The sequence below is a fragment of the Oryzias latipes genome, chromosome 21 (assembly GCF_053564925.1).
Source record: "Oryzias latipes strain Hd-rR chromosome 21, Olatipes_Hd-rR_3.1".
Lineage (NCBI taxonomy): Eukaryota > Metazoa > Chordata > Actinopteri > Beloniformes > Adrianichthyidae > Oryzias > Oryzias latipes.
In genome coordinates this window covers 21,530,132-21,546,222 of record NC_136257.1, presented here as the reverse complement: position 1 = coordinate 21,546,222, position 16,091 = coordinate 21,530,132, and the positions used below count along the sequence as shown (strand labels likewise).

General features: G+C 36.4%; 1 protein-coding gene across 2 annotated transcripts in view; it reads left to right on the top strand.

The window, feature by feature from the left end:
* Positions 1-16,091, top strand: part of ikzf2 (IKAROS family zinc finger 2) — a 137,483-nt gene that overhangs the window by 101,060 nt on the left and 20,332 nt on the right. Inside the window, exon 1 of one of the 2 annotated variants that reach the window (XM_078939923.1) lies at positions 15,875-16,039. The exons of the other annotated variant lie outside the window; for it this stretch is intronic. The gene's annotated coding sequence lies outside the window, so the exon portion shown is untranslated. Of the gene's footprint in view, positions 1-15,874; positions 16,040-16,091 lie in introns of those variants that run through there. 2 annotated transcript variants of the gene reach the window in all.

Sequence of the window (16,091 nt, the reverse complement as noted above, 5' to 3'; positions counted from 1 at the left end):
ATGAAACATAAAAAACATAGTCTATAACATCTCGTTCAGGCACTCTGTCTCCCCCCACAAGTGCAACTGACTTCACATCAGATAACCTCCTTTACTACACTACTGTTGCAGTTTTCATCAGATTTAGATAAAATTGTCAAACTGCTAACCCTCTGTGGCTATGCAAGGGCAGCCCATGTGCAAGAGTTTCACTTGTCTTAGTACATTTTCCTTTCCTACAGCAGAGAAAGTAGAGATAGAGTGTATGGGAAATGAGAGTCCACAAATTGTGACCCCCCCCCCCCCCCCCCACACACACACACACACTTGTTTCCATCACAGTTTCAGTGGTTAATGAATGTGTGGGTGTCAGTGTGTTTGCTGAAAGCATATCGACAGATGAATGTTATGGAACGTTTTCTGATTATGACTTTTTGTGACTTTCAAAAGTAAACATGCATGCTGTCAGAGCGTGTCGTCTTCAGTGTGTCTGTGACCTCTGGGCAAAAGTCAGAAGCTCAACCGAAAATTATACGTCTCACCAAAGAAAAGACAAAAAGAGTCAAATTAAACTATTTTAGTTTTTATTTGATTTATTTTTTTGTCACCAGATTTGAGTGCATATTGTGATTTTGTTTTCTTACACACAAAAAACCTTAAACTTCTTTTAAGGGAACAGTAAAAAAAATGTAAAACAAATGACTCATATATATGTTTTCTGATCATGGCCTTTCTGTGACTTTCAAAACTTTTTTTTTTTAAACACACAAAACCTTAAAATTATTTTTACTAAAACAGCAAATATTTTTTAACACAAATGACTTATAAATACCGGTACCTTTACATACTGTATATAAAATAAAATAAAAAAACGCCCCTCTCACTCTTCTGTGGGTGGTTTGGGTCCCCTGCCAGAGGCATGGGAGCTTGAGGATCCTGCACAGTATCTTAGCTGTTCCTAGCACTGTGCTTTTCTGGACTGAGATGTCTGAGGTCTTTAGAGGGATCTGCTGTAGCAACTCCTCCAGCTTGGGTGTACATGCAGCTTAAAATTATATGTTTTATTGTAGTTCATGGGTTGTGAAATGTTTAAAAATTGGTGATTTAATGATTATTTCTTTGGAGTGTACAGTGAATTTTGTTTGAAGTATGCTCAGAAGAATATGATTATTCTCATGAAAATTTGAGCCTTATATGTTGGCCGCAGGCATTTTGGAAATGTTTTGTATCGCTTCAATCTCAAGTTCTGGTAGGAGATGTTAGAACATTGAGCTACTGGTTGCTTGGCAGTTAGCCTTGATTGTGGGTTTTGAAGCATCCATCAGTCCACATTCTCTGCATGAAGCCTCTCTTGAGTAGCAGTATTCCAACAGAACCTTGTTCTCACATATAGTCCATTATATATATATATATATATATATATATATATATATATATATATATATATATATATATATATATATATATATATATACACAAGCCGTGTTCAATCAAATTCACAATGCACATGCAATGGCATCGCTTATCCCACACCCTTGGGCTACTGCAGCTATCTTGAGCATACTAAATTTGATTTTTTTCCTCAAACATCTTGAAATTCATTTTTTCTTCAAGGAGATGTAAGTTTAATAACAGCCAAAAATTTATTTTTCAGCCCTTGACGGATCTAATCCAAAAATGTCATTTTAGTAGAAAATCTTGCACTTTATTTGGTGGCTTATTGACAACAGTACATGTACTAATTTGAAAAACTGATGTAAAATTCAAATAGAACACCTCTTGATTGGCTTATTCACTTTGACTTGTAATAATTTGATCAGAGACAAAACTATTCTATTCTTATTGTGACAGATAGTACCATGATTTTTATTAAGTAAGGGATAATGGCAGACAAAGTGTGCATTATCAGAAATTAACGCATGCTGTGGAAGCCTGAACATTCCCCAAAGTGCGTTAATTTTTGATAATGCACACTTTGAAGGCCTTCATCCCACTTATATCATGATCACTTCCAATAGAAAGAAATATTCAATTAGTTTTTAGTACTTTATTCTTGCTATTTATTTGGTTTAGTTTGCTTTTTTCCCTAGAAGCGGACTATTTGTTTCGTGGTGTGATGCATTGTCACTGTAGCATGATAACACGCTGCTTAGTATGCTGAGTTGGCACCAACCTCGACTTCAGTGGCAGAGGAAAGTGATATATTGCTGATTGTCACAATAGGTTAAATAAAGCATCAGTTCGGAGAGAAAGTTTGTTTGTTATTGTCCAGAGGATGAAGCTAAAGTTTATTTTTTATTTATTATTTTTTGGTGTGTATTATCCCTGGGAATTATCACTTTTTAATCCACACCCAGGAGCCAATCAGAATTGACTATTCACCCGGACCATGGTGTAAAAAAAAAATAGCAATGAGTGCTGCAAATAGCCAATATGCCTACAATCCCAAGTAAATAGTTGGGGTCCTTTCTAATAGATCAGTGTTCTTAATGTTTAGGGGAAAAGGCACAGAAAATCAACGGGGAGGATGCTGATTTATAATTTAGATGTAACTTTAAAGAATAGTCAATGTTTTTAGGAACAATAGACTGCATTTCTTTTATGGTCAGATGGATAGGATTGAACAGGGTCATCAGTGCGCAACATGGATTTAAGAACCATTGATTGCATATGATAACTTGACTGAGTGATGCCCCCTCCCCCCTTTTTTTTAAAAGGAAATACCCTCTGGTTCCAACAAGCCAAAATCCCATAGACTTCTATTGAGAAATAATCAGCTATTACTGAATCATTCTATTTGTCAGAATAACAATTTTTGCTCTGATATTTTTTGTAAACATGCTCTTGATAAATCTAATTTTTTTTTCAAATTTTTTTTGTAGTACAAATTATTAAAGCTATAAACTGACCAATCTGAGGCCTCACAAGTATGAGGCCTCAGATTGCATTTTTCTTTTTTTTTTTATTATTTTTTTAAGGTTTATAAAAACACACAAACAAGTAAACCATAGAAACATTATACAATTCTGACTGAGACACTTTGGTCCCTCTGAGATGGAATGAATCAACAAAAATTAAAATGACTGTCACCAGTAAGAAAATCAAAATTAGTGGATTGCTTTGACCTTGGTCAGTGATGAACTGCCAGATGCCTGATCCATGGTAATTCAGTTTGTTTGACAGCTAAGCCTTGGTCCGATTTGCTGAGCTCTAGTGGAACAACCCAGTCATGATTATAAATCCTGTGTAAACACTAGCATCAAAACATGCAGAAGCCAGAACTGTATATATGTGTGCGACTGAAATGAGTAGGTGAATTTGTCATACCTTTTTCCTGAATCTAAAGAGCATTTTATGTCTGGTCAAGGATAGCTAATTAATTTGTTTATATGTTTGTAAAATGGGAAAATAAGAGGGCCTTCAAACAAAAGGCAAACACACAAATCCTGGTGCACTCAAGCGTGACAGCACACAGCATAAATGGGGGTGTGCAGCATGGCTGCTCTTGCAGCAAGGAGATGCTCTGCAGGCAGATGTGCTCTCTCATGTCTTCAATGTGTCTGTATTGCCTCTGTTTGTACTCCACAATTTCACAGCTCAGGATCTGCAGAAATGGTGAAAATAGTTTAAACAGTCAATTGACCTTACTTTGTCTCAGACTTTAAAATAGATTGCAACAGCTCAGTGAAAAAAAGAATCAAAGAGCTCCAAGTAAACATCAGCATTTGGGCACATTTGAGCAGAGCAGCCAAATATAAACCTAAGTACGAATTAGACACTTGTTGTACATGATTGTAACTCATTAGAACAAAAAAGAAAAAAGAACTTTGAAAACGCTGTGTTGTACTTGCAGTACATTAGTATTCTGTACATACATAACATGTATAGTCACATACACATTCAGTAATACTTGAAAGGTATCTTTTGTTTCCACTGTGCAAACAAAGGAATACCCAAGAATTTTGCATGCAGAGCAATAAATCTGACCTTGTAGTCCTTACCAGCGAAATCAAGTGTAAAACAAACATAAATCAAACACAGCTTTGTACTGATGTCTAAAATTCCAATGTAGCTCAGTTGTTTCTGCATTTTAATATATTTTGAGAACATTACTCTGCATTGCCTCGTTGCTTTTTTTAATAGATATAAGAAAAAAATGACCTTGAACAGGTTTGGAAAAATGTCCATATCATTTTGGACTATGCGACTTTGTGACTATGTTCGTCCTGCTCCAAGTAGATCATTATAGCAAACACCAAATTTCCAGACATGCAAAGAAATGCTTTGCAACAATTATTGTTTTTCTCATGGTTTGAGACTGAATTAGCATTTTTTATATATAAAAGATGAATGACTCTTGAAAAAAAAAAAGAATGAATGTCTTGAAGGATCTTTCAAGGATACAGAATGTGAAGTCTGAGCATCAGCTCTCTTCATAGATGGAAGGGCATACATTTATTTTACTCTTTTTAGATTCTTTTCATACTTAACCAGACTTTTTACTCAAAATAAAAGTTATGCTCAGCTTATATATGTTGTGTTTTGTGCTTTTCACAATGAAATGAGGCCAAAAGTTGTCAAACTGCAACTTATATAAAATGTGTATAATTGCCAAGCCATGTACTAATATGCTGTAAATTTGCATTTCAAAATGAAAAGTTCTTTGTAATACCTGTTGGGACATATTTTTTAGAAGGCCTATCTACAGATATCATTTTTTAAGTGTAGAGATTAATATATTAAGTCTGTCTTTTTTTTTATGTGTAACAGCTTCCAATCTTTTTTTTTTCTATAAGGTAGAAAGTAGGATTTAGTCTTTCATTTGGAGTATGTGCTTATTTATTCTGCTCAGCCTTCAACAGGTCATGCACTGATGTTGTATATAGCAGCCTGACTGGTAATCTCCCTTCCAGTTTATCCAAAATGTTTTGAATGGGGCTGAGGTCAAGGCTTTGTGCAAGCCAACCATGCTCGTTCACTGCAAACTCATTCATCTGTGTCATTGTGGATTCTGCTTTTTCACTGGGGCACTATCCTGTTGGAATAAAAAACAGTACTTCCAAAACTCTTTCTTTAGATTTGATGATACTTTCACATTTGGTCATTTTGCAAATGCTTTTATCCAAAAGATGCACTGTTTTGTATGTAGTTTTACATAATTAGCATCATGAGACACGTATATTTATGTAAAGAAAGTCAAGGGATAAACTCTGAAAGACAAACCATGCCACGCCATGCCATGCCATGCCATTTGCTGTTTCCTCCAAACCCTGTTGTTTTTTTATCGTGACTTTTATTGAAGTTGTTGGTGTTTGACACACACTTTTCAGAAACCAGGTATAAGGTAACGGAGCCCCTAAAAAGAGACTATTCTGTTTAGATGTATGTGTGGAAATAAAAAAGAGCTGTTGAACATTTGGAGTAATGGATCTGTTTGAAATTAATTCACATTCATTAAAATGTGCCAATACCCCCCCCCCCCCCCCCCTATAGATTTTATATTATTCTGCCTGGCTGACAGGTTGCTAAAAAATGCTACCCTGCTTACCTACCCATTCTGCCAATCTGTGAACCTGCTAAATCTGTTTTGCGGTCACAGGGTTACTGGAGCCCGTCCCAGCTACTGTTGGCCGAAGGGGTACACCAAGGACTAGTCACCAGTCTGTCAGTAGAATACATACACATCTAGACCTAAGGGGAATTTAGAATCTTCAATTAACCTGTAAAGCATGTTTTTGGACTATGGGAGGAAGCTGTAGTGCCCTGGGAAAACCCATGCATGCACAGGGAAAACATGCAAACTCTACAGAGCACGGTCCCAGCCAGGATTCAAACCAGAGACATCATACTGAGAGGCGAGAGTGATAAGTCATGCCAACATGTGGATCTAATGTGCTCAAATAAAATTTTGTTCAAAAATTCTCTAGAGCAAACCGTTATCTTCTGTCACTGAATTTGACCCAAACCCAGTTGCTTAATGCTGCAGTTCCCTAAAAGACCACTGGAGGGTGGTGTCAGAAGGGTGCAATCTAACAACAACCACCATGTCAAAAAAAGAATGCTTTTAACCCTTGTGCTATCCTAGGCACTTTAACGTTGGGGGTTGGGTCATCTAGACCCACTAAACAGTGCTCTGAACCTTTTTTCTTCAATCATTTGTGATCTTCACTGGTGTCCATGGATTACATGAGATCTTTCCACCTTTATCCACCTTTGTCATGGTAGGTATAACGCGTCAATGCAAGGGTGGGGTCATCTAAGATAGCACAAGGGTAAAACAAAAGAAAATACAAATATGCTTGGCATAGTTTCAAAATCTTTTTTTTTAGTGACAACTCTCATTGGGGGAGAATTTTTCCTTTCCTGTTTTGATTTTATTAGAGCCCAAAAATGTGCATCATCAATGGTTGGGAGGTAACTGGCAGGACTTAATAAAAAGGCCCACTTTGTCCTACTCATTCGGTCAATTTTACCATTTAGTTGGGTGGGGATGAGCAAACCTGACCGTCCCATTTCAGCTCAGTTTTTGCTGTTCTAAATGCATTGGGTGACATCACAGGTCAGAAGCAATCGGTTCAGGCTCTTTATTACATATCAAAATAATACTTTAGCAAAACTATTTTTTCATTACAAAAAAGCGATAGTTTAAAAGTGAACACCTCTTTACCTTTGCCATAGCTATATGGTAAAAACCAGACATTCTGTGTCATTAACTGAACTTTTTCTCTGCTAATCAATGCTGTTTACAGGTAACTGTACAACAAGTACACACCAAATCCTAAATACACAGATAAATGCAAAACATCACCAGTATCAATCGTACACCCACATGGGAATTCTGGTCTGTTAATGTGTTCAGTATGTATATTGATATATTTTATATGAAATGATATTTCACCATGACAGGGTGGACATGTTAAGCTTGACAACATCTGACTACACACCTAATATGATTAAAATTACTAAACAAAAGTGTAAATATTTACTCTGCAACTAGCCACTGTTTCAGTCTCCAGTGAAGAAACACAAAATGCTGGTTGTGGTGTCACCTAAAACATTTGCAGGTTTTTTTAGAGAGACAGTAATCCCAAAATGACAGGGTGGACAGCAATGTCAGGGACGTGCGCAAAATCTTCAATAGCATTATGAAAATAAAATTTGCCTGATCAAAATTACTTGTTTTATCAAGTACTGTGCTGTGACATGAAGTGTGTACCATTTTTTTTTAAATTTAGCATAATTTAACCATTTATTACACACCCTGAAGTTAGCAGAACAGCGTGTGGGACATACCAAAATCGCATACATCCAAAGAAAAATAATTGCATAAACTAAAGAAATCACAATTTAAGAACCAAATTATTTGACTGATTTGTATGCAAGTCTTGGGTCAGTTATGGTAAGAAGTCAGAGTTTAGTTATGCTGCTTAGTTTAGTTTATGAAAGAGTAATAATCATAGGGACACCAAAGGCACTTTAAAGTGATAATGACCCCTACAACCACTCATGATTTGATCTGATTTAAAGCATGAATTAGATAGACAAGGCTAATTTGATAGAGGTTGAGTTTTTTTCAGCTTCAACTTTCAGAACATTATAGAACATTGTAGAAAAAATGGTACTGATGGTACTAAGTCTAAAAGTGAGGTCTCATGCACACTCCATTCTCTATTGGAGGTGTAAAACGTTGGTGTCTGTGATCAGTGTTTTTAAATATGTGAATTGAGGTGAGTGTGCTCACAATAGACTTTGAATGCTTTATTTATTAGCATAGTTGTGACCATCTGCAGAAAAGCAGTTTAAACTCTGCACAGTTAAATGGGTTCATGTGAAGATGTGTGATGGTCCAACAGTGCCCTCTGTCAGCACAAACTAGAGTATTTCATCTCCTAATAATCAAAAACCATTGGTGTTAAGTGTTTTTTATTTTTAATAGAAAGATGCAGACAAAAGAAACATGTTTATATGTATATAGCTATGCAAATGCAAAGAGAGCTATGTTGTGACGGATTTTTGTAATGAGGTGGCATTGATAATTGTAGAAAACCTTTTACTTCATGCAAAGGAAATTTGTTTTTGCAGATGAGGATGTGACAAGATACCACAGAGTCATGCAACAATCAGCTTGTGGTCATTTACGCAATGGGCTCAGTCTGAGATGATGGGGTCTTTAAGGCCCTTATTAGTTTTTTCTTCATGTGTGTGAAACTGAAAAAGGATTGTGGGCAGAGAACCAGGCTCTCCTGATTAGATTCAATAATATCTTGATCAGCTCTGCACTCAACATTTGCCAGTATGGGTTTGTCTTTTTACTGCGAAGAGCCCCTTTTTGCAAGATTAGATCACTAAGAACACTGTCTGATCTGCAGTGTTGGAAACATAGAGCCAAACAATGCAGCAGAGTTCAGATTGGGTTAGGGCTGAGTTGTTTGCCTAAAATGCAGAGGAGGTCTCTGTCAGTTAACTGAAAACAATCAACTAGACACACGATTTACTGTAAGCATAAGCATCCCCAGATCCATGCATAAGCTTGCAAATCTCCAATGACTTCGGCACAAATTAGCTCCTTTATTTTTTTTACAATGTGTGCAATTTTCAAAGAAATATATTTGAAAAGTTGGATTATATTCAGTATAACAACTATTGGTATGAGTGGATGTTTGTAAAAATATTTGGAAGTCAAGTACTTCTGCTCGAACTCACAAATATTTCAGAGAAAAACAAGATTGTCGAGTTTTTAATCATATAAATATTAACTAATCTTTGAAATTTTAAATTGTCCAAATAATGAGGCAGCAATCAACTACCAGGGGGCTGTAAAATACCGCGTCCCCACCTTCCCCTTCTTCAGTTTTAGTCTTTAGAGAAAAAGGAAGTAAAAAATAGTTTTAAAAAGTTTCCATAAAAGGGTCTTGTAATCTAATAAATGATCACAATAATAAAAGCATCAAAAAGAGCATAAAGTCTATTCAGATGAATTTAGTTGTGTGATTTAGTTGTGGTGCAACAGGCTAACCAGTCATTTATTGTTTATTACAGCATATTTACCACATGAGGGAGATTTCAGCTGCACCATACAGAAGAGTTTAACAGGACATACTTGTTATTTTCAAAATTGCTTTAACAGATTATGTTAAAATTAGGAATAATAGCGTGTGTGCAACAAAGCAGCTCTCGCTATTATGACAGTCTTCCTCTTTTCCAGACAGACAATGACTGCTCCTCTCTTTTGCATGTTAATCTTCTAGGTCTGACAGCATGGCTGCGTGTGAACAGGATAGGCTGCCCACCAATTTGAAAATTTCTGATTCAGTCAGAGGTTTCCACAGTCCACAGGTTAAACTCCCTGGGACAACAAAATGAAAGCCACAGCTTTCAGATTGTATGAAGACTAGGAGGGGACAAGAAATTTGCTGACAAGAAATTTTTGATCTAAGTAAAGAATGGTAATTTTGCTAACACAGCTTCTATCGTCTCCCGACAGAACTGGTGCAACAGATGGCACCACATTGGCAACTGAAAGTAGTACAACAGTTGACCAACCTACTGTTGCAAAATAGGCAGTTACACTTATCTATTGAGCTGCTTAACCCTTGTGCTATCCTAGGGACTTTATAAATTGGGAGTTGGGTCATCTCGACCCACTAGACAGTGCGCTTAACCTTTTTTCTTCAATCATTTGTGATCTTCACTGGTGTCCATGGATTACATGAAACCTTTCCACCTTTATCCACCTTTGTCATGGTAGGGAGAACACGTCAATGTAAGGGTGGGGTCATCTAAGATAGCTCAAGGGTTAAAAGTTTTGATACTTTTGCTTACAAATTTTATTTCAATTTTCTACATAGAAATGTATGTGATGTCATTGGCAGAAACTTGCACATTTGTCTGCAAAAATTATTGCACTGTTTTGAATTAGTCACGAGCAGTATTCTTAAAAAACAAACAAACGCAAAATGTTTTTCTTAGCTAGTTCAACACTGCTAAAAAAAGTCCCTCAAAATATGTATTTTCATGTTTTACAAAAGCCCATCACCCACAATAAATGTACTTACAATAAGTAAATACTGGTAAAGTACAAACTATATTTTTGGTGTACCTTGACTTCTTCTTTCTCTTTCGGCTATTCCCATCAGGGGTCGCCACAGCGAAACAACCTCTCAGTTGAGGATGAGTCGCATGGTTAACTTGGCAATGTTTTACGCCGGATGCCCTTCCTGAAGCAACCCTCTCAATCTATCCGGGCTTGGGACTGGCACAGAAGCAGAGAATTGAATAGGGAGCAGCCCGGATTCGAACCCTGGTTTCACGGAAGGCGCCGCAAACCAGCACGAGCTAAACTGGCTCCTTTGGTGTACCTTGACTGACTGTGTTAAATTTATTTCATTTTTATGGTATGTTTTTTAGTTATGCTTGTACCTGTACAAGAATGACTGGCTAACAAAAACTAAAGTAAAACATAACAATCATTGATGATTAACTTTTAAATTAAAAAATTATGTCCAATTACAGCTCAAAGAAAATCAATTTACTTTACTAAAATGAGATTTGAGCCTGTGACGATGTTAAAGAGGGATTATATTCAATCATTTTCTAAAGCCGTTTTCTCTCTTTCGGGGTCACAAGGTTGCCTGAGCCTAACCCGGCAACTGTTGGGCGAGGGCGGGGTACACTCCGGAAAGGTCGCCAGCCCATCGCACTCTCACAAACATGCACACCTTGGGAAAATTGAGAGTAAAATTAACCTATGAAGGATGTTTTTGGACTGTGGGAGGAAGTGGAGTGCCTGGAGAAAACCCATGAATGTAGTGGGAAAACATGTAAATTACACACAGAAAGGTCCCAGTCAGGACTTGAACCAGGGCCTACTTGCTGTGAAGCAAGAGTGCTAACCACTGTGCCATTGTGCAGCCCACAGGGTTTGCACAATGCAAGAGAATGTCTTCAAGAGAATGTCTTGTAAACTGAACACCTAAGATAGAAGATAAACTAAGAAATATAACGATCCAAATCAATGGCATCTCTGAAGTCACCAGCAGAATATCAGGTTTCCTTAGCGAGGTACGGCATGGCTGACCGGGGACCCACCTGAACACTGTCTACTGATAACAGCCGTCTCACCTTCAGTCTGAAACATCAAGCTGAATGCTGCCTTCTATTGCTTTTTGTTTAGATATTTGAACCCAAACTAAAAAGATAGAGTAAAGCCTGAGACATGTTTTTTTAAAGGACTTTATTTGTCTTGTACCAATTTTACCATCCGTGCTCATGAAGCATTTATAGACACACTGATTCACTGATGGCGTTTACTACTTCTGTCAGTCATGAATCAAGTCATGACTTGTCTAAAATCCAAGAACCAGTTTTTGTCTCTTGTTTTTTGTCCTACATTGTTTTGTTTTGGCATCATATAAATGACAAATAATTACAGACTTTGGAATATATCTAAAAATGTGCTGAGCAGTGTCTGAAATGTCAGCTCAAATTTCCAGCAGAAACTCAACTTTGGCTACAGACCATGCAAATCCTTTTGTTGTGATGTTTCAAATTAATTTGCAGTCAACCAAACGGCCTTAGATTCTCTGTAGTGCCTATCTAGAGAACTGATTGAGAGTGTAACGATGAATCAACTTATCCAACCAGATCGATCTGTCTGAGGCAAATTGTTAATCGAATCGAATTGACCTATACCATTATAAAATCATTTCAAAAGGAAACAAATCAATCTATTTATAGCATGGTAATTCAACAATCAGTCATGTGCTTTCCTGTTTTTATTTTCTTAATATTCACTTTGTTTTAGGGGTGTAATGATTATTTAGTTACTCAATGAATTAATTTGGATTACTGTGATCCAACCAGATCGATCCGTCTGAGACTAGTTGTCAATCGAATTGAACTCTACCATTTTAAAACTTCAAAATGAAGAAAATCAATTATAGTAATAATGGAAAATACAATTTGAATTGAGATATAGAAGGTTTACTTTAATATAACCTAAAAATCGACCAAGTCCAGTACAGTGAACAACACACGTGATGGCAGCAAAAAATGATCAATCCATCATTAAAGTCCAATGTGTGGAAACACGGAATTTTGCAAAGACATGCGACTATACAGGTAGAATGTTCTAATAATATACTTGGATTATTTTGATGTGGAAAAACAACAGTGGGTTGATCTTTATTAAACTAAAATGTGAATAGATTGCCATTAACTCTTGTTTACTTGTTGATTGTCTTGCAAAAAATACAACAAATCTGGAAAGCTTCACCTGTACTGTTCAGTACGCAGGTATTTATATCTGATTCACACTGGTTGAATTTTTGGCTAAAGATGTCCTGGAACGATTTAGGTCAGTGAATCGGATCATTCAAAATGAACCAAAATTAACTATGAATCATAGCAAATACAAATTATGATAAGAATCAAACCATTGTTAAAATTAATCACTACAAATCTAGGACTATACTAGCAAAATGATACTGTGACATACTTTGTCATGTTTTGTGATCTTAGAATAGCAATACTGTTCTCGAGTCTGGGGACATCTGAAGGCAGGCGGGGATCTGGACTCAAGAACAGAACTGGTGTTTTTCTTGTTGCCATTCTTGTTGCCATTCCTTTGCAGGGCCACAAAAAGACAGACAACCACAAACAAGCACATTCACAGCAAAAAGACAATGTACAGTCCCCAATCAACCTAAGAAACATGTTACTGGACTGTGGAAGGTATGTGGAGATAACACACGGGAAACATGCATCCCTGTGTATATCATCCATACCAAGATGGTTGTGGCTTTGATTAACAATGAACACCTTCTCACCAACTAGGTTTTGGTGAAAACTTAACCATTGTTGGTCACAGGAAGAGATAAGGTACAGTAGGTGTGTTCATAGGCAAAGAGGGAAAAGGAAAGAAAGATTGTACGGCTTGCAGTGAGAACTTTGAATGCAGAAGTTCAAACAGGAAAAACGAAAGTTGGCCAATTTGATTAAAAGAAGAAAGCTTCAATCTCAAAAATCCTGTTTGCAGATGAGTTAAATTGCAGTGAATTGATAAGTTTAGACCAGAGAGGTTTGCAACCTGAGGCTCTATAGCCACATGCAGCTGTTTTAGTCCTCCGTTATTTCTCTTAGGTTTAAAAAAAATGCTATGAATTAGAAAAAAAAATATTGGATATGTAGCTTTATTTATTTTTTTTAAATTAATTAAGTTTTGTTATTTAGGTATACATATACATTTTTTTGAGTTGGAAAACTAAGCAAAACACGGTAAAAGGTTTAATTTACTCTGAGTGGTTTATTACTTTCTTTTTACACAATTTTTACCATTTTGCTTATATATGTCCCATTTTTTTGAAAAATCTCGTTTGGTTGTCTTGCATTTTGTATTCAAGTAAATCTGCTGCAGCAAGAGGCTCTTATTTGACACAGGGTGGATTATGATTTGAAAAGAAATATATGGGCCGCTTTCAAAGTAAAAGAAGTTAAGATTGTTATACATAGAAAAACACAACACTTTGTCTTTTTTGCTGGGTTTTGGCCTGTCAAAAAACTAGAGTAAATTGCTCTTTTAGCTTTAACAGTTGCAGACCCCTGGTTTAGACTGATTTTTTTTCTTTTTTTTTCTTTTGGAACGATAAACCCGAATATCTATTTCATTCTAATTCATCCAGGATCATAGCTTAAAAAAATTAAAAGGAGGTTTCTGATGCAAGAGTCTTTCTGTCTCTTGGACAAAGCAAAACATTCTCAACTTATGAACAAGAGAAAACGTTAAACAATGTAATCACAGGTGAATTCAAGTACAGAAGTAAATGTCAAGAGTCTTTCTGCAGGTGATGATGAGGATCCTGTTGCTGTGAAGGAAACGAGCGATTCATCTAGGCTGTTTAGAACATATCAAAGGCGTTTCATTCTACAATGACTGAAAGGGGAATTCTGTTAAGAAGACACAACTGTCATCGTGTTTGCCGAACAAGTCTTTATTTATCATATAAGAAAATCAGAAATGATGCATGAAGGGGAGAACAGAGGTCTTAGACTGTGGATTGACTCCTATAATGATTGTGTGTCATTTTGAATGAGGTAAGTGTGACCCAGTTAAATACATTTAAGGACTCTTTCATTTCTGTAAATTTTCTTCTTTAAAACATTTCTCATACTCTGCATGCTTCTTACTGCAAAGTATCAATCTGGTAAAAAGATAAAAGGAACGGAATGAGGACATGAAGCTGATGGACACCACTGATCTGTGATCCAAACATGTGAGGATAAGTGACTTTCTTCCTGCGGTTTTTATCATGATTTGTGTTTATATTGGGCTTGGTTTTCCCCTCACAAAAACGTTTTAATTTACAGTAATCCACTGCTGTTCTCTATCGTCAATTAACCCCTTGGCTTTTTGATGAGTCTGGTTTTCAGATGGCTTTTGCCATTTTCTTTATTTTTCACTCTTACTTCTCCCAATTTTTAGTAATGGCTAAGTCTTGATTTTCTCTTTTTTTTTCCATTAACATTCATTTATAAAATATTTGTTTCCAAAAAAGCTAGATCTCCAGTGTTTGGATCTTACAACCTCCACCAACCTCCTCCCGAAAAATCTGTTTGCTGATAGTGTTTGTCATATATCTCTTGATGCTTCTTAGCATCAGTAAAATGGAGTTCTCTTTAAGCAGCACAACTAAGTTTATGTTTTATCAAACTAATTAGTTATAAAAGCAAGGAAAAGTGTAGAGAAGAAACTGCTTTCTCACAGATTAAATATGTTGTCATTTACATTAATTGAACAGACACATGGAACATTGTCTTGATAAAAAAGCACACAAGTGTGACAGCCTGTGAATTGAATGCAGTTCATGTTAAAAAAGCTTGTAGTGTATTGGTTCGAAACCTGGCTGGGACATTTCTGTGCGGCGTTTACATAGTCTACCGAAGCATGACCCAACAGTAGCTGGGACAGGCTCCAGTGACCCCATGACGCATATACTGGGATACAAAAATGGATGGACAAGTGAAGTAAAAGTTAAATGCCCTTATCTAAATGTTAAGTTAAAAAAGTAACAAGTGGAAAGAAGGAACACATCTGATAAACATTTTAGATATGAAAATACAATTTTTGAAATGCAATCTATCTAGCTGGACCAACAGCCTGATGTAGTTAAGTGACATTTCTGTTTTTTCAGTAAACATTGACACAAGTTTAAAAGTATGGAGCAATAAACACCCTTTAAGTGTTACAATTTTAACAAAACTGGGCACACATAGAGATTTTTAATTTTTACTGTGAAAAAACAATATATATATATATATATATATATATATATATATATATATTGGAATTGGTTCATTTCAATCAATCAAAACAAAAAATATTAAAAGCCAAAATTGTTTTTTTTTTTTTTTTATCTATAAATAGATGTATCAAACTTTGAATGATTAACCATGATTTAATTGAGGTAAAAGATATACACTTAGATTGAAGTATACAGACTAACTTAAAGTTAAACAGAATAAGTCTATTCTGTTAAATTTAACCTAGATTCTTGCAGTAATGATAGAAGTTCAAGATCAAATAAGAAAAAGAACATTATTTGGAATGCATTGCATCCTAGATAAAGTAGCCTTATCTCTAATAATAATGTTTTCCAAACCTAAAAACATCTATAGAGAAAACAAACCCGCACGTGGCAGTGGGGTTATTCCCAAACGGAAGGTGTCACAAGTGTTTTTGCGCCACCGAGCAGCAGCAGCAGCAGGCCGGTGCACTGAAGGCCTCTTACTTAATCGATCACCGAGCGGAGAGCAAGGCTGCGCACGATGATGGATGTCTGCCTCGGTCGGCTATAGTGCTGCTCTGCCGCGCTCTAGAGGACATGGAGGAGGAAGTCACCGTGGATTTCCTAACTATTGCTGTTTTCTGCCTCATCGGAACGAACACCCCTTCGGTCCGCGCTGTAGGAGGCTGCGCGGGAGTGACTTCCTCTGCGCAGAGAGACGTTCAGTCTGGATCAGTGTTCAAGTTGGCGGGATTATATAAACTCCTCCGTGTTTAAAGGTAAATTAAAAAAAAGGGGGAAAAATTGGGAACTGGAGCGCCTCCATAATGC